Source organism: Salmo salar, chromosome 23 (assembly GCF_965601325.2).
Source record: "Salmo salar chromosome 23, fSalSal1, whole genome shotgun sequence".
Taxonomy (NCBI): domain Eukaryota; kingdom Metazoa; phylum Chordata; class Actinopteri; order Salmoniformes; family Salmonidae; genus Salmo; species Salmo salar.
In genome coordinates, this window is record NC_138313.1 from 38,661,956 (window position 1) to 38,687,057 (window position 25,102).

Genomic DNA, 25,102 nt, shown 5'->3' on the forward strand with positions numbered 1-25,102 from the left:
ACACACACACACACACACACACACACACACACACACACACACACACACACACACATACACACACACACACACACACACACACACACACACACACACACACACACACACACACACACACACACACACACACACACACACACACACACACAGGCACACACGCACACACACACACACACACCACACATAAACACACACACAAACACACACACAAACACACACACACACACACCTTTTGACCTCTTCGCCACCTCTCGTTATCTCTCATACATTTACACATCTCTTGATCTCCACACACACACAAAGGTGACAGAAATAGCGGCGGAGGGCACACAATTTCCACTAGTGTTGTTTTGTCTGTGGTTCGACACTCACAGACTACTGCCAGTGGATTGCGCAACAAAGAGAGACAGAGAGAATGTAATTAAGACAAGAGAATGGGCTGAACAGGAAATGAAGAAAGGAAAGACCCCTAGTTTTGAGACATCCACCACTCCCCCTCCCTTTCCCTAGGCCTCTTCTGTGCATTCCTAGACATTATTATGTGTTATCCTCAATGGTTTGAGAATGTGCATGCATGGTTTTTCAAATTTTATGTGTGCTTGTTTTTTTAAATGTTCGAATTAATAAACTAAACTAAGTACCAAAATCAATTCTTCACTATGTTTTTCTCCCTCAGATGGGTCACGTCATTTCAGGTGGTGACGGTAACATGTGGGCTGGTGAATATTCATCAATTCACATCCCAAGTAGATTCTGTGCTGCATTCATGAAGCAGACGTCAGATCAAGATGGTGGGCACAATTAGGCCTTTCTGTGTCATGGGCTCGTCATAGGCCAGTGTTCCTAGTCTAGACAAAGCCTGAAACACTTCAATCAGAGGTTTTAGCCAAATCATCACTATCTAGAGTAGACTTTGGACATAACAATGTATATGTAACATTACATTCAAAGGTTTAATAAAGCCTCATAAACCCTTTTTTTATTTTGCTACCAATTTTATTGCATCACATTTGCTTACAAGTACACATTATTTATGTTGCATTCATGCATACCTTATAAAGGTTTTATGAAGAAGAACTGAACAACAGACATTTGTTTTGTTTCTTGTCAGAACAATATACAATTTAGCATTTGTATTTCAATGCAAATGGACTAGATTTATTGTTTTGAACAATACAATTGCAGGGGTTTCCTTTACGTAATTACTTGTTCGTAATACACCCAAAATAGTCAATATTTTCACTTCCTGTGAGGAATGTAGTTGTAGAAAAGCGTGGGAGAGCAGCAGTTGACCCTTTTTGTGTGGAAAGATGGCTGGATCTGTTAGTTTCCAGCGTGACCATTCTATCATCGACAGTTACAACTGCAAAAAAATGGTTAAGGGACTGTCAGTGCAAAAAGATTGAACTTTATCTTATTTGGTCTACGCGGTCAGGGCCTGTGTTCATAAAGCTTTTTAGAGTAGGAGTTACGCCTTTTAGATTAAAATAGATAGACAGAGGGGGGACCTGAGTCTATATCAGGACTCCTACTCGGTTAAATCACTGACATTGACAACCGTAGACCTGCCACATGTCAACATATAGACAGACCATAGGCTGATTATAATAAGGTATTCTGTTTCAGATGGTATGGTAAATTTTTCAATTACTTTTATGTCTTCTAATATTGAACCTTTCTTTCACTTACGGTAGGACAACTCATTATTCACCACTAGATGGAGGTAGACACTGCGTTAGGGCTGGGGTCTATTCAAGGGCTGGGGTTTATTCAAGGGCTGGGGTTTATTCAAGGGCTGGGGTTTATTCAAGGGCTGGGGTCTATTCAAGGGCTGGGGTCTATTCAAGGGCTGGGGTTTATTCAAGGGCTGGGGTCTATTCAAGGGCTGGGGTCTATTCAAGGTCTGGGGTCTATTCAAGGGCTGGGGTCTATTCAAGGGGTCTATTCAAGGGCTGGGGTCTATTCAAGGGCTGGGGTCTATTCAAGGGCTGGGGTCTATTCAAGGGCTGGGGTTTATTCATGTCACGACTTCCGCCTCTTTGTTCGGGCGGCGTTCGGCGGTTGACGTCACCGGTCTTCTAGCCATTGTCGATCCACCTTTAATTTTCCATTTGTTTTGTCTTGTTTTCCCGCACACCTGGTTTACATTCCCTCATTACTTGTCGTGTATATAACTCTCTGTTCCCCCCATGTCTGTGTGTGGAATTGTTTGTTGTAAGTGTTTTGTGCAATTTAGACTGGGTTGCGACGGATTATTTCAACCCGTATTTTGCTGTTCTGGGTGCCGTTTGTTTTTGCATCATTAAAGTGCTCCGGCTGTTACCCATTTCCGCTCTCCTGTGCCTGACTTCCCTGCAGCCAGTTACACACCGTTTACAATTCAAGGACTGGGATCTATTTATTTCAACAGTCAATGGAGGATTTGGCTTGAATTTTCATTAATGAAGATAGGAAGAAATGTATCAATAGCAGGCCATTTCCATTTGATGAAATAATGAATTGACTCCACCCCTGGGTTATGAAGAGAAGGACTCATACAACAACATTGAATTTAATGTTGTCTGCCACAGAAGGGCTTGATGTAATTACCTTGCCTATGATGTTTCCTATTTTAGAATTGGTGTCTAGACCCAGACAACTACAATTTAAATAGGTCCTAAATATGATGTCTGTTTAATTTGTTTTACCCTAATTCTGAATGAACCACCATCATGAAAAGGTCTATAGGCATAATCTGTTCCTTGTATGTCCCCTGTGTGACAAAGAAGTTGGGCAGACACCAATATTTATTTGATCTCTAGACACCTTGAGCTCTATTTTCCTTAGTCTGTTAATTAAATGTTTTAGGAAATAAGTGCATGAGAACTATTGAGGGTAGGAGCCCTTCCTTCCCTTATCAGTGCAGGTCAATAATTCACAATGTTCATGACTGCTTGAAACAGAAAGCTGACTGTAATCATTCATAGATGCAGCCATAGTCAAAAGTTCTCCAAAAGTTGTCAATGGGTCCAGCCAAAGTTGTCATTGAGGGATTAGGGTACTGCGGGTCATCTATAGACGACATGCGTGCTCCAACTGCTGTGTCCCACAGGGTTAACGTTTTTTTGGAAAAAGAACACCTTGCCAGACAATGCTCTTCCATTCTCAAGGTCTGCCAGTGTCCACACGATGTCAATAACAGCTGAGCTCTGTAATTGTAAGCCTTTTCAGTGTTTCTGCAGCTGAGGGGAAGGATCTTGCTCACCACCTCATCACTCCCCATCACAATCAGATAGAGGGAGGACAGGAATGCCCAGTCAGCCATTTTTATGTTGTCTTGGAATGCAATAAAATGTTCCCACTGTTAGCGGGTGGTTCTGCTGTTTCCACAGGAAATATTTAGGTTGGAGGAATGTGCTTTGATGGCACATGTATATGCACCAAACAGCATACAGTTAGTTTTAGTTAGTATTCCGTGACTACCAAAGACTGTTTTCCTACTTTCTCATGTAGTCCATATGTTTGTGTGACATGCCCATAACTTTTGTAAATAGATTGTACATTTAGTACATTTCTTTGGTGCTAAACAAATTATATTACATTACGAAAAGTACACGCAACTGCTGCGAGAGCTATTTTCAGAACTGTTGAAATAAAGATTAACTCTGACTGTACCATGATTTCTGCCATATGGTCTGTTAGAATATTCTACACCTTATTACTATGGTCGTCCATGGTAATATTCTACACCTTATCCACGTTACACCTTATCCATATGCACCTTAGCCACACATTTCCTTTCCTGAAAACTGAAAGCATCTACTGTACCTGTGTGCGGAGTCTACCTTGTAGATGTAGTCGTGGGTTGTAACAGAACGCAAATTCTGTGATTGTATAAAATAAAAAATAAAAAGCTTTCTTACTTTGTAACAGGTCTCTTTTGAACTGAAGCCATTGACCATTTGATGAAGTCCATGATGATACATGCCATCTGTTTTCATGTTTGAAACATAACACTCTTTGTTTAAAATCCTCCAGTTGAGAAGAGATAGTTAGCAGAGTGAGAGCGACTGCTAGAGATGGGTCCCATCTATTGCAAGAGCGGTGTACCCCTGTGCCTGGCCTTTGTGCCATCTCCACTGCCTGACTTAGCCAGGTCAATGAGGAGGAGCCAAGCCAACAACAGAGGGGCATCTCTGGCCACATAGATACCAAGGGACCCAGGGGGGATCTAAAGTGAAGGGCACTGCTGCACCCCAAAAACCCAGATAAAGAGGCATCTAGGAAAGAGGAGAGCATCGTTGGACACTTATCGTTTCAAGAGGACCTGGACCTGTGCCTCAGAATCCACGGGACAAGACTAGATCAGTAGAAGCTTGGAAAGAGGTATGTGAGACTTTAGATCCTTCAAACTCAACTCTGGACCTCGAAGCCAGTTCCAGTGCTTGTTTTCATTTTCCCGTCTAATCAGGGACTGATTTAATTATAAGGTAGAACGGAAAACCACCAGGCTCTGGACCTCATAGGATAAGAGTTGAGTACCCCTGCTTTAGATCATAGCTAAGTCTTACTCATGGTATTATATCCTGATTGGTGTTTTTAAATCATTGATGAAGGATTTTGAAGCTGATTCCTTGACCTTGTCATGCACGGATCTGTTTCCCCTGTCCTTGTGATTGTCTCCATCCCCTCCAGGTGTCGCTCATTTTCCCCAGTGTATTTATCCCTGTGTTTCCTGTCTCTGTGTGCCAGTTCGTCTTGTATGTTTTTCCAAGTCAACCAGCGGTTTTCCCGTTCTCCTGCTTTTTGATATTCTCCTTTTTATAGTCCTCCCAGTTTTGACCCTTGCCTGTTTCTGGACTCTGTACCCGCCTGCCTGACCATTCTGCCTGCCTTGACCACGAGCTTGTCTGCCACTCTGTACCTCCTGGACTCTGATCTGGTTTTGACCTTTTGCCTGTCCACGACCATTCTCTTGCCTACACCTTTTGGATTAATAAACATTGTAAGACTCCAACCATCTGCCTCCTGTGTCTGCATCTGGGTCTCGCCTTAATAGACCTGTCAATGTTTTAATTTGTTGTTTTATGATTTCGTTATACTCGTTTGATTTCTATGGTTTTTTCTAGATTACTTGTTTTTCATGTTGTCTGTCTGTAATTGTGTAATGACTTGGTGCTGCCTATCTTGGCCAGGACGCTCTTCAAAAAGAGATTTCAAATCTCAAAGAGCCCTTACTGGTTATGTCACGTCATGACCATAGAGTGCTCTTATTTTCTATGGTAGAGTAGGTCAGGGCGTGACTGGGGGTTTTTGTCTAGTTTAGTTTTTCTATGTTGTGTTCTAGTTTCTTTTTTCTATGTTTGGGGTTTTCGTATGATTCCCAATTAGAGGCAGCTGGCCATCGTTGTCTCTAATTGGTGATCATATTTAAGTAGTTGTTTTTCCCCCTTGTTTTTGTGGGAGATTATTTTGAGTTAGTGCATGTTGCACCTCTGTCGTCACGGTTTGGGTTTTGTTTATAGTTTGTTGTTTGTCTTGCAAAGTTTCACATTCAAATAAAAGATGTGGAACGATACTCACGCTGCGCCTTGGTCCATTCCTAAACACACTCGTGACAGGTTAAATAAACAATAATTTAAAAAATAAAGAAGTAATCACAGCTCAGATCAAGCTTATTTCTATCATAATTTGTGTTTACGTCTACAGCTTTTAGTTTCACAGGCCTTACAGTACATATCCATGAGGGGATCAAAATTGCAGCATCTGACAATGATAATATTTAAGACTTGCAGGATCATTAAGATTGAAACTCAGAGATGACGTATTGAACCAAAAGTATGGTGCCGCAGTAGATGAACTGGCAGGGAATATGAATACAACCACCATCACATATGGGAATTATATTCACCAAACTGAAGAGGGGGGTAGAAAGACCGCAAGATTTGAAGACAGGATCAAAGCTTTAGAACAGCCCACAAATTAGTTCATGGGTGGTGGTGTACGTGCATACCGTGCGTGCACAATTGCATGTGTGAATTATGTAGGGAGGGTGTTATTAGAGCACAGTTTGTTATAATGTTCATGAGAACTGGAATAGTGACAAGTGCATCAAGTTCCTGACAGGCCGACAATAGCCTGCTTTCATCAAGGCCAACCTGTTTCATAACAATTGTTAGACCCATGATTGCACAGATAGGAACACAGACACACACGGTGGAAAAGTGAAAGACCTTACACATGATATGCAGATCACAGGGATAGCATCAATAAACATCTCCCTGGATGCTGACTAGACTAGCGCTGGATCCAAAATAAGCAGAGAGAGAGAGTCTGACTCATCTGTTCTGCCCAGCACTGTGGTGCAGATTAGTGTCTCCACATGTTTACTTTTATTTCCACACTCGTTCTTTTCAACATTCAACCTCACGCCATCCCAGCTCCCCCAGAAGCACATTATCACATTGACAAAAGATCCACAGACAGTGCAGTGCTGGCCAGTACACATGCATGCACTCACACCTGCGCACCCTCCCAAATACGCACACATCCGGACACACAGACACAAACACATACACACACATTCGGATACACAGTTTTGTTGCACAAATGTTACTGTAAACACTGTACAATTAATGTAATTGCGATATAATGACTATGATTGTTCTACACAGAGGCTAGAGCCCGTAGGCATCGTACTTAAAGATGGGTCATTTACTTCCAATGTTGGTCACATATTTTCCAAATTACATGAACAGCCTGTGAATTAAATACATGTATGAACAGGGTCTTCATGCACCCCATGGATGAGGATAAGTTGCCCTGACCAACATATATGCCAATTGCACACACATGGTGACGATATGCCACATATCGTCACCATGTATATATATATATATATATATATATATATATATATATATATATATATATATATACAGTATAGATATTATTTTCTTACCACAAACTATCGGCGAGGGACTCATTTCATTTTAGCTGCTCCCAGTATTTTATGGGAACAAACTAAAATAGTTTGATGATTATTTTCCGTGCAAAATTGCAGTTCATATGTCAAAGTATGAAAGGTATATGAACTGAAAGCTAGTGATGATACAAGACATAACTGTCAGTATTACTAAGTAATGACACTAATAGAGGATAATGTATAACATTTTTATAATGGCTGATTGAACATAGTCCATATGTACACAGACAGATCATGCTATCCTATAGCAAGTGATTAGGATACTTGCTTTGTCTGCTCATTGAAGTTTTAAGAGAAAGGTTAGCTTCCATTCTCAAAGTTCACCCCTGCTACGTTCATCTGGAATCAATCAGCACAGTCAGGAAAGCTGGCTCCCGTTTGAGTGCAATTGTGTCTATTTGAGGAAAGACATGACATCAAATGTGGAGTCTTTTGTCCCTTTTGACTCAGAGACATTGTTTTTTCGGGGGGGGGGGGGGGGGGGGTATTTTTAGTGGTCAGGACGAGTGGTGTTCCTGGAGGCATTGTGACTAGTTTTGGTTTGAGGACGGCCTGAAAGACTTCACCACAGACTGTTTGTCTTGGGCAGGGATTACTGTACAGTTTGACTGTCAAAGCATGGTACAGGACTCCCTGCCTAAAGCCTTTTCCTCTTCAGTTATAACTACATATTCATTTTCCTGAATTCTGTGGAGTGGCACAGTATTTAATTACCCAAAACAACAACAACCATATGGTTCTTTCTGGTCTGAAACATTTATGAATAACAAAATACGTTCAGTTACTCAGAATCAGTTACTGGTCAAAATTATACCGAAATCTATCTTGATTATTGTCGATCTAATATTTATATATTTCTTAATTTCATTTTTTTACTTTTAGATTTGTGTGTATTGTTGTGAATAATTTTTTTGATATTACTGCACTGTTAGATACTACTGCACTGTTGGAGCTAGGAACACAAGCATTTCGCTACACCCGCAATAACATCTGCTAAATATGTGTATGTGACCAATACAACTTGATTTGATTTGACAACATACAATGAGCCTATTGCCTATATATACAAAGCTGCTTTCCTAGGAGTGAGTGAATTCTTAAATTAATGGAGCAATCACATTCCCATCAGTGGTTTCCCTCTCTCCTGCTCCGTGTTAGTGGTGGGCGAAAATGACTGCTGAGTTTCCATGTCTCTCTTGGAGACAACCTCAGTAGCCATGTATCCCGAGAGTGGGGTCATGGTTTCTCTCTCTGCACTCGGAAAAAGGGAACTGCAATGGGAGAGGGCGCCAATTGCAATTAGATGTGGGGGCATCTTACATAAGAAGCTGGAAAGAGTTTTCTAGAAAAGAATGAGCGTGCCCATGTGTGTGTGTGGTCCCCTTTACTATCTTTTTGGGTTCCAAAAGTCCTCACAAGGATAGTAAAACATGGAACATTTGACAGGTGGGGACATTTCGCAGGTCCCCAAGAGGAAAAATGCTATTTTAGGCTTAGAGGTTAGGTTTAGGGTTAGGGTTAGAATTAAGGTTAGGGGTTGGTATTAGGGTTAGGTTTAGTTTTAGTGTTAGAGGTTTGGGCTTAGGGTTAACGTTAGGGTTAAGGGTTTGGTTAAGGTTTGAGTTTAGGGTTAGGGGTCAGGGAAAATATAAATTTGAATGCGAATAAATGTTCCCACTTGGATAGTAAAACCAACGTGTGTGTGTGTGAGAGCGAGAATGAGTGTGTGTGTGTGAGAGAGGGAGTGTGTGTGTGTTGGTATGCATGCGTGCAGAATCATTGTCAAAATACAACAGACACAATAGTTCTTATTAAGGCCCACTTTGATATGTAAATGTCTTTATTATGGTCACAATAACAGCGCCTCTTCAACCTCAGGAGGCTGAAGAAATTTGACTTGGCACCTAAAACCCTCACAAACTTTTACAGATGCACAATTGAGAGCATCCTGTCGGGCTGTATCACCGCCTGGTATGGCAACAGCACCGCCCGCAACCGCAGGGCTTTCCAGAGGGTTGTGCAGTCTGCCCAACGCATCACCGGGGGCAAGCTACCTGCCCTCTAGGACACCTACAGCACCCGATGTCACAGCAAGGCCAAAAAGATCATCATGGACATCAACCAACCGAGCCACGGCCTGTTCACCCTGCTATCATCCAGAAGGCGAGGTCAGTACAGGTGCATCAAAGCTGGGACAGAGAGACTGAAAAACAGCTTCTATCTCAAGGCCATCAGACTGTTAAATAGCCATCACTAGCACATTAGAGGCTGCTGCCCGATATACATAGACTTGAAATCACTGGCCACTTTAATAATGGAACACTAGTCACTTTAATAATGCTCACATATTGCATTACTCATCTCACATGTATATACTATATTCTATCCTATTCTTAGTCTATGCCGCTCTGACATTGCCCGTCCATATATTTATATATTCTAATTCCATTCCTTTACTTTAGATTGTGTGTATTGTTAGATATTACTTGTTAGATATTACTGCACTGTTGGAGATAGGAATACAAGCATTTTGCTACACCTGCAATAACATCTGCTAAACACGTGAATGTGACAAATACATTTTCATTTTATTTTATTTGACTAATGAAGGCCAACTCAATACATCTTTGTTAGGGAAATGTAGGCATACATGTACATGACAAACCGAGTTCGGCAGACTTCACAGAGCTTGACAAGTGAAATGGCACCTTTCTCTGAGAAGAACAGTGTGTGGAATCTTGAGCAGTGCAGCTCAGTGACCCTCACTCACTTGTCCTTTCACCAACCCCACTTAAGACAAGATGTGTTTACTTTTTCCCGCAAAAAGATGTAGTGATTTCTCTCCTGTCTTTTCCCCTTTTGATGTGGAATAGGATGACCTATTGATCCATGTGGGCGATGCCGCTGATTGGCTGCTGTCAGCTGGTGGTGGCGTTGTGGGTTGGGGTCAGGGAAAGAGCCGGTAGTGAGCAGATGAAGCATGCCCAGGCTTCTCTGATCCCTCACCGGCCCTTCATAGTGTGTGGAACGCCCCCACGGAGTCCTACCGCCTTCACTTGAAGGTGGACCTGGACCTCAGTGTCATTGACATCGTGGCAAACCTCAACGAGACCCTTAGTGGACCTAATGTCACCATCTTCTACCACAGCCACCTGGGCTATTACCCTTACTACGCCAGCTCTGGGGACCCCATCAATGGGGGCCTGCCCCAGAACCAGAGCCTGTCCAAGCACCTGAGCAAGGCCAGGGCTGACAGCGACAAGCTCATCCTCCACAAGGAGGCCTGGGTGTCATTGACTGGGAGAACTGGAGGCCCATTAGGTTAGCAACTGGGTGAGCAACTCGGGCTCCAAGGAGCAGATCCGAAAGCTCCATCTAGGCTGGCCTGAGATCAAGGTGGAGAAGGAGGTCAAGGAGGCATTTGAGAGGGCTGGACAGGCCTTCATTCCATTCATTTACTTAGATTTGTGTGTATTAGGTAGTTGTTGTTGAATTGTTAGATTACTTGTTAGATATTGCTGCACTGTCAGAACTAGAAGCACAAGCATTTCACTACACTTGCAATAACATCTGCTAACCATGTGTATGTGACCAATAAAATTTGATTTGATGAACCACATTCTACTGTTAGCCGAAAGTTGATGACCTGACGGCCTCTGGGGCTTCAAACTGTTCCCTGACCTCAAAAACTAAGGCGTCAAGACACACCTGCATCGCTGCATGAGTGAATGTCTAACGTGGAGCACATCCATAATGACCACCTGGTGTGGCTTTGAAGTGAGAGCACAGACCTCTACCCTTCCGTGTACCTACTACGAACTCAAGTCCACGGCCAACACCGTCAAGTTCGTTCACTACCCAGTCAGAGGCCATGAGGATTGCGTCCATCACACACACTGACTTCACTCTGCCGTGTTTGTCTACTACAGACTCTTCTACGCGGTCCTCTCAGAGGTGAGAAAGATTACTAAACACTGGTGATATTGGGAAACTGATATCTTCCGTTTCTGTTGGTTCAAGAGCAAAAATAGATGTTAGGACAAGGATAAATATTCCAACACATTTTCTTAAGTTAGCTATTTTTCTCATTGCTGCAAGTGTTTTATTGCCTGTCAGTCATTGTGATAAACTACCTAACCTCTGCATTTTTCTGTCAAGCAACTTGTCTCGTCTCGCCCCATGTTTTGCCACCTAGTCAGTGTGGTGGATAAAAAGCTATTAATCAACCGAAGCTTCTGGTCCACACTATTGGAGAGAGCGCAGCTCTTGGGGGGTCGAGAATGGTATTTGGGGCTCCTCCGAAGATGCTCGAACTCAACATTTTCCATAGAGTAGGGTTTCTTAATCCTGAATCCCTTGGATCCACAGCGGGGCACAGTTTTGTTACTTTCTGGAAACACGTGATTTCAACTAATCATCAAACCCAGATGTGAAAGTGCTGGTTAAGAAAAAAGTGTGCCTCTTTCTGTACTCCAGGGAGAAACCATGAAATGGAGAGTCATGAAACATGTGACCCATGCTTCAACGTTAAAGTATATAAAATATCATTACATAATAATGTCTTGTTGCCTGCAGTAAGCAAGAGCTGCGAGTGTCTACAGGGTTCCATGACAGGACATGACATCAAGCACTTTCAACGTGGGATTCCCTTCCTAGCCAGTTCTCAGTGTCTCCTAAAATAGTATGTTTCAGCACAGTCACTGTGGTTTATGAGATTAGGAGCCTTGGAAATGGCCTGATTTATATCAGACAGACAGTGCTGTGGTGTTCTTTTGGAAAAGGATTTTGTGGGTCCTTTTGCATTCTGTTTACAAGAGGCGCATCAGTAACACATGAAGTGAGGATGTGAATTAATTTGCATTATATACAGATGTTGAATCTTAATTTGACCAGTATTGTGGCAGAAAAATTATCCTGCAGCAACAGGATTTGAACATTTAGTCGGTGGTTAAGCTATTAGCTAGCCAAAATTAGGCTAAATAAAAAGTGCAATACTGTTAATAGAACCGTGTGTTAGTGCAAGTTATCAGTGAATTTATGTAAATCATGAAGCTCATCTGCATTTCCTGCGGTGCAGGAAAATTCTCAGAAACAAAAGTGTGATCAAATTAAGATCCCACACCTGTACAGGGTGAAGGACTTAAAGGAGGAATTTTTCCACTATTTCGTATTCAAATGATGATATGTTTTTACCGAACTCATTCTGTGTATCAGATGGGACATTTCATAATTAAGCCTGAATTCCCTCTATTACAGTTTTAAGAGGCAATGAATTAGAGAAGAAAAGAGAAGTGCATCAAAGGATAGTCAGTACAGATGTAGGATCTTAATTTGATTACTTTTTTGTTGCTGAGAATCCAAACTTGTAGTGTATTCAAGGTTTAAAAAGGCTTCTAAAGTTTGTAATGTTCACTTTAAATGTCAGATTTGATTTGCCCTAACTAAAAATATATCAACCCCTACAAAAATGTAAATGAATTATAATCCACATTATCCACATTTCTTGTAGTTGCAGGATTCTTTTTCTGATGTAGCAAACTGGATCAAATTAAGATCCTAGATCTGTACATGAAGTAATGAACATACTGTGGGTGACAGAAGGAAGGTTCATTCAACATAACTACTATTTCCATTTAACTGCAGACCTATTTTTAGCTATACTTACAGTGACACCTATACTTATGCTGTGAATCATTATGTGTTTGTGTATCTGCCTGTCTACGTGTACCTCCAGAAAACTTCCTGGCCGTGAAGAAGTACATTGACGGCCCTTTAGGCTACTATGTCATCAAAGTCAATTCAGCAGCCAAGCTGTGCAGCGAAGACCTGTACAAGAAGAATGGCAAGTGTGTGAGGAAGAGCCTCGACTTGGGGGCCTACCTCCGACCCCGCTTCTTCGACATTAGCAGAAACCTGGGCCCGCAGCTTCCACGTGAGCGGCCATCTTAACAACCACGACATCCTGGCCATGAAACACAAGTTCACCTGCCAGTGCTACCAGGGCTGGACGGGGGTCTACTGTGAGATGCCCCAGATGCCACCCTTGCTAGGGGACATACTGGTCAACCTGGATCAGGGACAACAGCCTGCTAGGGGACATACTGGTCACCCTGGCCCAGGGACAACAGCCTGCTAGGGGACATAATGGTCATCCTGTCACTTCACTTCGCCTCAAATCAAATGAAATCCAATCAAATCAAATGGTATTCCTCTCGTGCTTTGTAAACAACAGGTGTAGACTAACAGTGAAATGCTTACTTATGGGCCCTTCCCAACAATGCAGAGAGGAAGAAAATGGAGAAATAATAGAAAAGTAAAACAAGCAATAATAAAGTGAGTAAAGATAACTTGGCTATATATACAGGTCACCAGTACCGAGTTGATGTGCAGGGGTATGAGGTAATTGAGGTACACTCTTAGAAAACAATGTGCTATCTAGAACCTAAAAGGGTTCTTCGGTTGTCCCCATAGAATAACCCTTTGAACAACTATTTTTGGTTCCAGGTGAAAACCCTTTTCGGTTTCATATAGAACCCTTTCCAAAAGGGTTCTACCTGGATCCAAAAAGGGTTCTTCCTGGAACCAAAAAGGGTTCTCCTATGGGGACAGCCAAATAAACCTTTTGGAACCCTTTTTTCTAAGAGTGTTGATACTGTATGTGCATATAACTAGGAATAAAGTGATAGATAATAAACAGTAGCAGCAGCTTATGTGTAAATTCAGATTCAGTTATTTGGTTAAATATTAAACTAAATAATTAGCAGTCTTATGGCTTGGGGGTAGAAGCTGTTCAGGGTCCTGTTGGTTCCAGACTTGGTGCATTGGTACCACTTGCCATGTGGTAGCAGAGAGAAAAGTCTATGACTTGGGTGTCTGGACAATTTTTATGGCCTTCCTCTGACACCACCTGGATGGTAGGGAGCTCAGCCCCAGTGATGTACTGGGCTGTACGCACTACCCTCAGCGCCTTGCAGTCAAAATGCCAAGCAGTTGCCATACCACGCGGTGATCCAGCCAGTCAAGATGCTCTCAATGGTGCAGCTGTATAACTTTTTGAGGATCTGATGGACCAAGCCAAATATTTTCAGTTTCCTGTGGAGGAAGAAGTGTTGTCATGCCCTCTTCACGACTATGTTGGTGTGTGTGGACCATGATAGATCCTTGGTGGTGTGGACACAGAGGAACTTGAAGCTCTCAACCCGCTCCACTATAGACCCGTCGATGTGAATGGGGGCGTGCTCAGCCCCCCGTTTCCTGTAGTGTGGAGTGCACAGTAGAGATTGCATCATCTGTGGATCTGTTGGGGCGGAATGCAAATTGGGGTGGGTCCAGGCTATGTGGTATGATGGTGTTGATTAGACGCCATGTTCTTAGGCCTCTGCCTCAACATCAAGTGTTTAAAACTGTAGAGAGGGGACTAGTCACTGGAGTGTTTTGGGCTCCGGGCAGCCGAGCGGAAATGGAGGAAAACTCGCCTCCCTGCGGACCTAGCATCCTTTCACTCCCTCCTCTCTACATTTTCCTCTTCTGTCTCTGCTGCTAAAGCCACTTTCTACCACTCTAAACTCCAAGCATCTGCCTCTAACCCTAGGAAGCTCTTTGCTACCTTCTCCTCCCTTCTGAATCCTCCTCCCCCTCCCCCCCCCCTCCTCCCTCTCTGCGGATGACTTTGTCAACCATTTTGAAAAGAAGGTTGACGACATCCGATCCTCGTTTGCTAAGTCAAACGACACTGCTGGTCCTGCTCACACTGCCCTACCCTGTGCTTTGACCTCTTTCTCCCCTCTCTCTCCAGATGAAATCTCGCGTCTTGTGACGGCCGGCCGCCCAACAACCTGCCCACTTGACCCTATCCCCTCCTCTCTTCTCCAGACCATTTCCGGAGACCTTCTCCCCTACCTCACCTCGCTCATCAACTCATCCTTGACCGCTGGCTACGTCCCTTCCGTCTTCAAGAGAGCGAGAGTTGCACCACTTCTGAAAAAAACCTACACTCGATCCCTCCGATGTCAACAACTACAGACCAGTATCCCTTCTTTCCTTTCTCTCCAAAACTCTTGAACGCGCCGTCCTTGGCCAGCTCTCTTGCTATCTCTCTCAGAATGACCTTCTTGATCCTAATCAGTCAGGTTTCAAGACTGGGCATTCAACTGAGACTGCTCTTCTCTGTGTCACGGAGGCTCTCCGCACTGCTAAAGCTAACTCTCTCTCCTCTGCTCTCATCCTTCTAGACCTATCTGCTGCCTTTGATACCGTGAACCATCAGATCCTCCTCTCCACCCTCTCCGAGCTGGGCATCTCCGGCGCCGCCCACGCTTGGATTGCGTCCTACCTGACAGGTCGCTCCTACCAGGTGGCGTGGCGAGAATCTGTCTCCCCACCACGTGCTCTCACCACTGGTGTCCCCCAGTGCTCTGTTCTTGGCCCACTCCTATTCTCGCTATACACCAAGTCACTTGGCTCTGTCATATCCTCACATGGTCTCTCCTATCATTGCTATGCAGATGACACACAATTAATCTTCTCCTTTCCCCCTTCTGACAACCAGGTGGCGAATCGCATCTCTGCATGTCTGGCAGACATATCAGTGTGGATGACGGATCACCACCTCAAGCTGAACCTCGGCAAGACGGAGCTGCCCTTCCTCCCGGGGAAGGACTGCCCGTTCCATGATCTCGCCATCACGGTTGACAACTCCCTTGTGTCCTCCTCCCAGAGTGCTAAGAGCCTTGGCGTGACCCTGGACAACACCCTGTCGTTCTCCACCAACATCAAGGCGGTGACCCGATCCTGTAGGTTCATGCTCTACAACATTCGCAGAGTACGACCCTGCCTCACACAGGAAGCGGCGCAGGTCCTAATCCAGGCACTTGTCATTTCCCGTCTGGATTATTGCAACTCGCTGCTGGCTGGGCTCCCTGCCTGTGCCATTAAACCCCTACAACTCATCCAGAACGCCGCAGCCCGTCTGGTGTTCAACCTTCCCAAGTTCTCTCACGTCACCCCGCTCCTCCGCTCTCTCCACTGGCTTCCAGTCGAAGCTCGCATCCGCTACAAGACCATGGTGCTTCCCTACGGAGCTGTGAGGGGAACGGCACCTCCGTACCTTCAGGCTCTGATCAGGCCCTACACCCAAACAAGGGCACTCCGTTCATCCACCTCTGGCCTGCTCGCCTCCCTACCTCTGAGGAAGCACAGTTCCCGCTCAGCCCAGTCAAAACTGTTCGCTGCTCTGGCACCCCAATGGTGGAACAAGCTCCCTCACGACGCCAGGACAGCGGAGTCAATCACCACCTTCCGGAGACACCTGAAACCCCACCTCTTCAAGGAATACCTGGGATAGGATAAAGTAGTCCTTCTAACCCCCCCCTTAAAATATTTAGATGCACTATTGTAAAGTGGTTGTTCCACTGGATATTATAAGGTGAATGCACCAATTTGTAAGTCGCTCTGGATAAGAGCGTCTGCTAAATGACTTAAATGTAAATGTAAATGTGTTGGTACAAACACTAAGACAATAAAACATGATTTAGACATGTAGTGCAGTAGGCAGGCACAGCATCATCCTAAGTCAAATAAAGGATTTTGTCTGAAAAGGGAGTGGACTGACTTGAAGAACTGACGGGATTGTGTCAACGGAAGTGATGCTCAGATGTTACAATTGGTGTTGATGAGATGGTGCTGGAGAAGAAGGCAGACGTTTTACGTGCCCCCAGCCGATTGTGTTTTTTTGTTCGTTTATTTGCGTTGTTTGTAACTTTTTTAAAACTTATTTTGTACATAATGTTACCGCTACAGTCTCTTATGACCGAAAATAACTTCTAGACATCAGGACTGCGATTACTCACCACGGACTAGCAGAATCCTTTTATTCCTTTCACGACTCTGACGAGCCTGATGCGCAGGATATACTGCTTCCTCGGGAACATGCCCTGATCCCGTGATCTGCATGAAGAGGAGGCGGAGAAAGAGCGGGCTGCCTTCTGAGAATTCGTAGGCGACTGAATAAACCCCTACTTCCCTCCCTTCTGATTGTCACGTCCTGACCAGTATAAGGTTAATTGGTATTGTAGTTTGGTCAGGACGTGGCAGAGGGTATTCGTTTTATGTGGTTCGGGGTGGTGGGTTTTGTTGAAGGGGCATTTGGTTTAGGTATTCCGGGGTTTTTGGGCACTGTTTGGTTTTCAGGTATTCTATGATTTTTGTCTAGTATGTCTGTTTCTATGTTTCGTTAATTGGGGTTGGGACTCTCAGTTGAAGGCAGGTGTTGTCTATCTGCCTTTGATTGAGAGTCCCATATATGAGGGTGTGTTTGTTATTTGTGGGTGATTGTTCTGTGTTGAGCCTATGCTTTGCTGACTGTCAGTTTATCATTCGTTTTCTTGTCTGTTGTTTTGTATTCGTTTTGATTTAATTAAATGTTCAAAATGAACAACTGCACACCTGCTGCGTATTCGTCTACATTCTCAGAGGACAATTTCGCATTATCGTCAGAAGACGAAGATAATTGTGACAGAATCACCCACCACTCAAGGACCAAGCAGCAGAGGAAGGAGCAGAGGGAATTCAAGTTGGACTGGCGGGAGAAGTGGACCTGGGAGGAAATTCTGGACGGGGCCGGACCTTGGCACCAGGCTGGGGATTATCGCCGCCCGCAGTGGGAAATTGAGGCAGCCAAGGCAGAGAGGCGGAGGTACGAGGCCATGGACGCGCTGAGGGAGAAGCACGAGAGGCACCCCCAATACATTTTTTGGGGGGGGCACACGGGTAGTTTGGCTAGGCGTAGGAAGAGCCGGAAGCCAGCTACCCGTGGTTATATGGAGGAGCGTATGGGGTGGAGAGCGCTATGTTTCGCTGAGGAGCGCACTATCTCACCCATACGCACGCACAGTCCGGTGCGCGTTATTCCAGCCCCTCGCAGGTGCCGTGCTAGAGCGGGCATCCAGCCTGGTAGGAGGATGCCTGCGCAGCGCATCTGGTCGCCGGTACGCCTCCAAGGACCAGGCTACCCAACTCCCGCTCTACGCACGGCTACCATCAGGCCCCTGCACAGCCCAGTCTGCCCTGTACGAGCACCCCGCTCATACAGGGCTACTAGTTCCATCCAGCCAAGGCGGGTTGTGCAGGAGGTAAGATCTAGACCGACTGTGCGCCTCCATAGCCCTGGGTTTCCAGCTCCTGTCTCTCGTGCGGACCCGGAAGTGCGTCAACCCAGTCCGACTCGTCCTGTTCCCGCTCCCCGCACTAGCCTTCAAGTGCGTAAACCCAGCCACGCCAGTCAACAGTCACCGGAGCTGCCCGCTAGTCAACAGTCGTCATCAGAGCTGCCCGCCAGTCAACAGTCGTCATCAGAGCTGCCCGCCAGTCAACAGTCGTCATCAGAGCTGCCCGCCAGTCAACAGTCGTCATCAGAGCTGCCCGCCAGTCAACAGTCGTCATCAGAGCTGCCCGCCAGTCAACAGTCGTCATCAGAGCTGCCCGCCAGTCAACAGTCGTCATCAGAGCTGCCCGCCAGTCAACAGTCGTCATCAGAGCTGCCCGCCAGTCAACAGTCGTCGGAGCTGCCCACCAGTAAACAGTCGTCGGAGCTGCCCGCCAGTCAACAGTCGTCGGAGCTGCCCGCCAGTCAACAGTCGCCGGAGTGGCCAGACTGCGCTGAACTGCCGGAGTGGCCAGACTGCGCTGAACTGCCGGAGTGGCCAGACTGCGCTGAACTGCCCTGAACTGCCGGAGTGGCCAGACTGCCCTGAACTGCCGGAGTGGCCAGACTGCCCTGAACTGCCGGAGTGGCCAGACTGCCCAGACTGTCCCGAGTTGCCAGACTGTCCCGAGTTGCCAGACTGTCCCGAGTTGCCAGACTGCCCAGACTGTCCCGAGTTGCCAGACTGCCCAGACTGTCCCGAGTTGCCAGACTGCCCAGACTGTCCCGAGTTGCCAGACTGCCCAGACTGTCCCGAGTTGCCAGACTGCCCCGACGTCCCGAGTTGCCAGACTGCCCCGACGTCCCGAGTTGCCAGACTGCCCCGACTGTCCCGAGTTGCCAGACTGCCCCGACTGTCCCGAGTTGCTTGACTGCCCCGACAGCCTGGAACGGCCTGAGCCGGAGCCACCTCCAGAGATAGGTGGGTTGGGGAGGGGGGGTGTAGCACAGTGCCGTCGTTGACGGCAGCCACCCTCCCTTCCCTCCCTTTAGTAAGGGGGAATTATTATTTTTTTGGTGTTGCTTGGGGTTATTTTTGTTAAGGTGCTTCCGGGGTTAGCACCTTTAAGGGGGGGGGGGGGTACTGTCACGTCCTGACCAGTATAAGGTTAATTGGTATTGTAGTTTGGTCAGGACGTGGCAGAGGGTATTCGTTTTATGTGGTTCGGGGTGGTGTGTTTTGTTGAAGGGGCATTTGGTTTAAGTATTCCGGGGTTTTTGGGCACTGTTTGGTTTTCAGGTATTCTATGTTTAGTCTAGTATGTCTGTTTCTATGTTTGGTTAATTGGGGTTGGGACTCTCAGTTGAAGGCAGGTGTTGTCTATCTGCCTTTGATTGAGAGTCCCATATATGAGGGTGTGTTTGTGTTTGTTATTTGTGGGTGATTGTTCTGTGTTGAGCCTATGCTTTGCAGACTGTCAGTTTATCGTTCGTTTTCTTGTCTGTTGTTTTGTATTCGTTTTGATTTAATTAAATGTTCAAAATGAACAACTGCACACCTGCTGCGTATTGGTCTACATTCTCAGATGACGATTTCGCATTATCGTCAGAAGACGAAGATAATTGTGACACTGATAGCAAACGTGCAATTCTTGGAGAATAAAATCAACAAGTTACGCATAAGATTAAACTACTAACGGGACATTAAAAACTGTAAAATCTTCTGCTTCACGGAGTCGTGGCTGAACGATGACAATATCAACATCGCTGGCTGGTTATACGATGTACCAGCAGGATAGAACAGCGGCGTATGGTAAGACAAGGGGCGGCGGACTATTTATTTTTGTAAATAACAGCTGGTTCACGATATCTAAGGAAGTCTCGAGCAATTGCTTGCCAGAGGTAGAGTATCTCATGATAGGCTGTAGACCACACTACCTACCGAGAGAGTTTTCATCTGTATTCTTCGTAGCTGTTTACATACCACCACAGTCAGATGCAGGCACTAAGACAGCATTGAATGAACTGTATTCCACCATAAGCAAACAAGAAAACGGTCACCCAGAGGCAGCGCTCCTAGTAGCCGGGGACTTTAATGCAGGGAAACATAAATCCTTTTAACCAAATTTCTATCAGAATGTTAATTGTGCATCCAGAGGAAAAAGAACTCTGGACCACCTATACCCCACACACACAGATGCATACAAAGCTCTCCCTCATCCTCCAATTGGCAAATCTGACCATAATTCTTTCCTCCTGATTCCATCTTACAAGCAAAAATTAAAGCAGGAAGCACCAGTGACTAGATCAATATAAAAGTGGTCAGATGAAGCAGATGCTAAGCTACAGGACTGTTTTGCTAGCACAGATTGGAATATGTTCCGGGATTCCGCCGATGGCATTGAGGAGTACACCACATCAGTTATTGGCTTCATCAATAAGTGCATTGATGACATCATCCCCACAGTGACCGTACATACATACCCCAACCAGAAGCCATGGATTACAGACAGCATCCAAACTGAGATAAAGGCTGGAGCTGCCGCTTTCAAGGAGTGGGACTCTAACCCGGAAGCTTATAAGACATCCCGCTATGCCCTCCGACGAACCATCAAACAGGCAAAGCATCAATACAGGACTAAGATCGAATCATACTACACTGGCTCTGACGCTCGTCGGATGTGGCAGGGCTTGCAAACCATTACAGACTACAAAGGGAAGTACAGCCGAGAGCTGCCCAGTGACACGAGCCTACCAGAAGAGCTAATCTACTTCTATGCTCGCTTTGAATCAAATAACACTGAAACATGCATGAGAACACCAGCTGTACTGGAAGATTGTGTGATCACGCTCTCCACAGCCGATGTGAGTAAGACCTTTAAACAGGTCAACATACACCAGGCCGCAGAGCCGGACAGATTACCAGGATGTGTAGTGCGAGCATGCGTTGACCAACTGACAAGTGTCTTCACTAACATTTTTAACCTCTCCCTGTCTGAGTCTGTAATACCGCCATAGTGCCTGTGCCCAAGAACACTAAGGTAACCTGCCTAAAGGACTACCGACCCTTAGCACTCACGTCTATATCCATGAAGTGCTTTGAAAGGCTGGTCATGGCTCACATCAACACCATCATCCCAGAAACCCTAGACCCACTCCAATTTGCATACCGCCCCAACAGATCCACAGATGATGCAATCTCTATTGCGCTCCACACTGCACTTTCACACCTGGACAAAAGGAACACCTATGTGAGAATGCTATTCATTGACTACAGCTCAGCGTTCAACACCATAGTGCCCTCAAAGCTCATCAATAAGCTAAGGACCCTGGGACTAAACACCTCCCTCTGCAACTGGATCCTGGACTTCCTGACGGACCGCCCCCAGGTGGCAAGGATAGGTAACAACACATCCGCCACGCTGATCCTCAACACAGGGGCCACTCAGGGGTGTGTGCTCAGTCCCATCCTGTACTCCCTGTTCCCTCATGACTGCACAGCCAGGTACGACTCCAACACCATCATTAAATTTGCAGATGACACAGCAGTGGTAGGCCTAATCATCGACAACGACGAGACAGCCTATAGGGATGAGGTCAGAGACCTGGCCGTGTGGTGCCAGGACAACAACCTCTCCCTCAACCTGATCAAGACAAAGGAGATGATTGTGGACTACAGGAAAAGAAGGACTGAGCATGCCCCCATTCTCATCGACGGGGCTGCAGTGGAGCAGGTTGAGAGCTTCAAGTTCCTTGGTGTCCACATCACCAACAAACTAACATGGTTCAAGCACACCAAGACAGTCGTGAAGAGGGCTTGACATAACCTATTCCCCCTCAGGAGAATGAAAAGATTTGGCATGGGTCCTCAGATCCTCAAAAGGTTCTACAGCTGCACCATCGAGAGCATCCTGACTGTTTGCATCACTGCCTGGTATGGCAGCTGCTCTGCCTATGACCGCAAGGCACTACAGAGGCTAGTGCAAATGGCCCAGTACATCACATGGGCCAAGCTTCCTGCCATCCAGGACCTCTATACCAGGCGGTGTTAGAGGAAGGCCCTAAAAATTGTCAAAGACTCCAGCCACCCTAGTCATAGACTGTTCTCTCTGCTACAGCACGGCAAGCGGTATCAGAGCACCAAGTCTATGTCCAAGAGGCTTCTAAACAGCTTCTACCCCCAAGCGATAAGACTGCTGAACATGTAGTCAAATGGCTACCCAGACTATTTGCATTGCCCCCCCCCCCTTTACACCACTGATGCTCTCTGTTGTCGTCTATGCATAGTAACTAATGTACATACTACCTCATGTACATACTACCTCAACTAATCGGTGCCCCCGCACATTGACTCTGTATTGGTATGCCCCTGTATATAGTCTCGCTATTGTTATTTTACTGCTGCTCTTTCATTGAAAAAAAAAAACTGCATTGTTGATTAGGGGCTCGTAAGTAAGCATTTCACTGTAAGATCTAAACCTGTGGTATTCGGCGCATGTGATTAATACAATTTGATTTGATTTGATTTAAATTGGAAATCAGATAAATGGAGATGTTTAAATTAGACATCAAACTTGTGACGACATCATTATTAGGATGACAATAAAGAAGTGGAGATGACCCTTTGAGAAGATAGGTTCCTCCTTGTTAATCAACTTAACCGGTGCCGAACAGGATACATTTTTGCAAATGTTTTGAAAATAAAAAACAGAAATACCTTATTTACATAAGTATTCAGACCCTTTGCTATGAGATTTATAATTGAGCTCAGGTGCATCCTGTTTCCATTGATCATCCTTGAGATGTTTCTACAACTTGATTGGAGTACACCTGTGGTAAATTCAATTGATTGGACATGATTTGGAAAACCACACACCTTTCTATATAAGGTCCCACAGTTGACAGTGCATGTCAGTCAGACCAAAAACCTGCTCCAGAGCACTCAGGACCTCAGACAGGGGTGAAGGTTCACCTTCCAACAGGACAACGACCCTAAGCACACAGCCAAGACAGCCAAGACACATCTCTGGAGAGACCTGAAAATAGCTGTGCAGTGACACTCCCCATCCAACCTGACAGAGCTTGAGAGGATCTGCAGAGAACAATGGGAGAAACTCCCCAAATACAGGTGTGCCAAGCTTTTAGCATCATACCCAAGAAAACTCGAGGACGTAATCGCTGCCAAAGGCTCTTGTTTCAACAAAGTACTGAGTAAAGGGACTGAATACTTATGTAAATGTCATATTTCCGTTTCTTATTTTTAATATGTTTGCACACAACAACAACAAAGTTTTTGCTTTGTCTGTAGATTGATGAGGGAATAAAACAATTTAATCAATTTTAGAATAAGGCTGTAACATAACAAAATATGAAAAAAGTCACAGGGTCTGAATACTTTCCGAATGCACTGTAACTCAAGTGAATCACACAGGCTTTGAATAAAATGCAGGGAAAAGTCTACACAGGATTCCTGGGACATCCCAACTCTGATGTCAGCCCATTGAAGTTACATTTTTTTACAGAAATGTTAATGTACTCAATTCTCTCATGATTGGCTGATCCCTCCTGATGACCTGGTTGGATATGACTCCAACAGGGCCACCAGGAGGAATCATTCAATGGAATTGGAGCACCCAGCCAGATGATTACATTAAAATAGTGGAAACCCTCAATGGCGCTGCCCTTGCTAAAATGGCCTTTTGGCCACTAGTGGCCTCTATTATTCTCTATGCTTTGAACAAAAACAAGGAGGTTAAGCCCAGAGCCGCAGTGCGCTGGCCTGGGCAAGGAGTGTCTTTGCGTTAAATCCCGCCTACTCAAATGACCATGCTGCCCCAGAGCTGGAGAGGAAGTGAAAGTCACTTGCAAGCTAACATTACAGCCGCCAGAAACAAACACAGTGCAGACTTAGCCAATAAGCTAACCAACTTGTTTGCAGATAAACTGTCCTTGTAGCAGGGACAACAGAAACAAGCATCATTCTCTGTTCTTGAATCTGAATCAACTCGACCCCAAAAATAAGTGAGAAAAAGACTGCTCATGACCAATACAGAAACCGTATAAACATTGGAATTAATTTTGAATGGTGGAAGAATGATGCCAAAATGGCCACTGTTCTAATGGACTGGTAGGTAAGTGTAGGATTGTGTTTTGGGCCTGCTATGGAAGTTAGCTGCTAACCTTAGTGTATTCAATGTTCAAGCTAACTAACATCTGTATTCAGACCGTTTTGCGCTGGGGCTGAGAGGAACATTTTCTATTTGACAGCTAATTTCCTGCAATTCTACACATTTCGCAATAGGGTGGTGAGAAATATTAGCAGTTTTTAATATGATATCTGAGTGAAACTGACAAACAAAATCAATTGGGGCCTACCGGCCGTTAATTCAACCATTTTAACAAGTTTAGATGGCTGTCAACTATTTTAGCAATCTTAAACATATTAGCTGACATGGGCTAATTCAAATCAAATCAAATGTTATTTGTCACATACGTACACATATTTAGCAGATGTTTTTGTGGTTGTAGCGACTGAGATAACAAGAGAAAAACTGCTCATGCACAACCAAATTTCAAAATTGCACTTTGTGTATTCTACTATTCTAACTTGCAACAATAAGTTGAGATCCCAACTGAGTAAATAAAAAGTGGGAAGGTGATCCGTGGGCCTTCAAAAAGGGTGACGTCAGTCGCCCAATCCCTGATGTAGCTACACTGCACAAACCCCACAAGATGCCCCATGCCTTTATTTCAACTAGCTAATGTTAAATAGCTAGTTGAAGCTTGATATGTAGATTGTTAACATTAGTGTGTTTGGTTTGTAGATGATAATGCTAGCTGACTAAGTGGTCGACTGCACCCCAAAAAATGCATCTAGCTATAGAATTCGGTACAGTAACATAACAAAAATGTATTACTCAGGGAGATACTGGTGTAGACAGTCTGATTTCAAGGGAACCTGAAATCACAAGTTGTGAATGTGACCCCACTATCGAGAG

At 45.1% G+C, this 25,102-nt stretch overlaps 1 pseudogene; it reads left to right on the plus strand.

Moving 5' to 3' along the window:
* Positions 1 to 9,862: 9,862 nt before the first annotated feature.
* Positions 9,863 to 14,373, plus strand: LOC106584554 (hyaluronidase-like; annotated as a pseudogene).
* Positions 14,374 to 25,102: the final 10,729 nt, after the last annotated feature.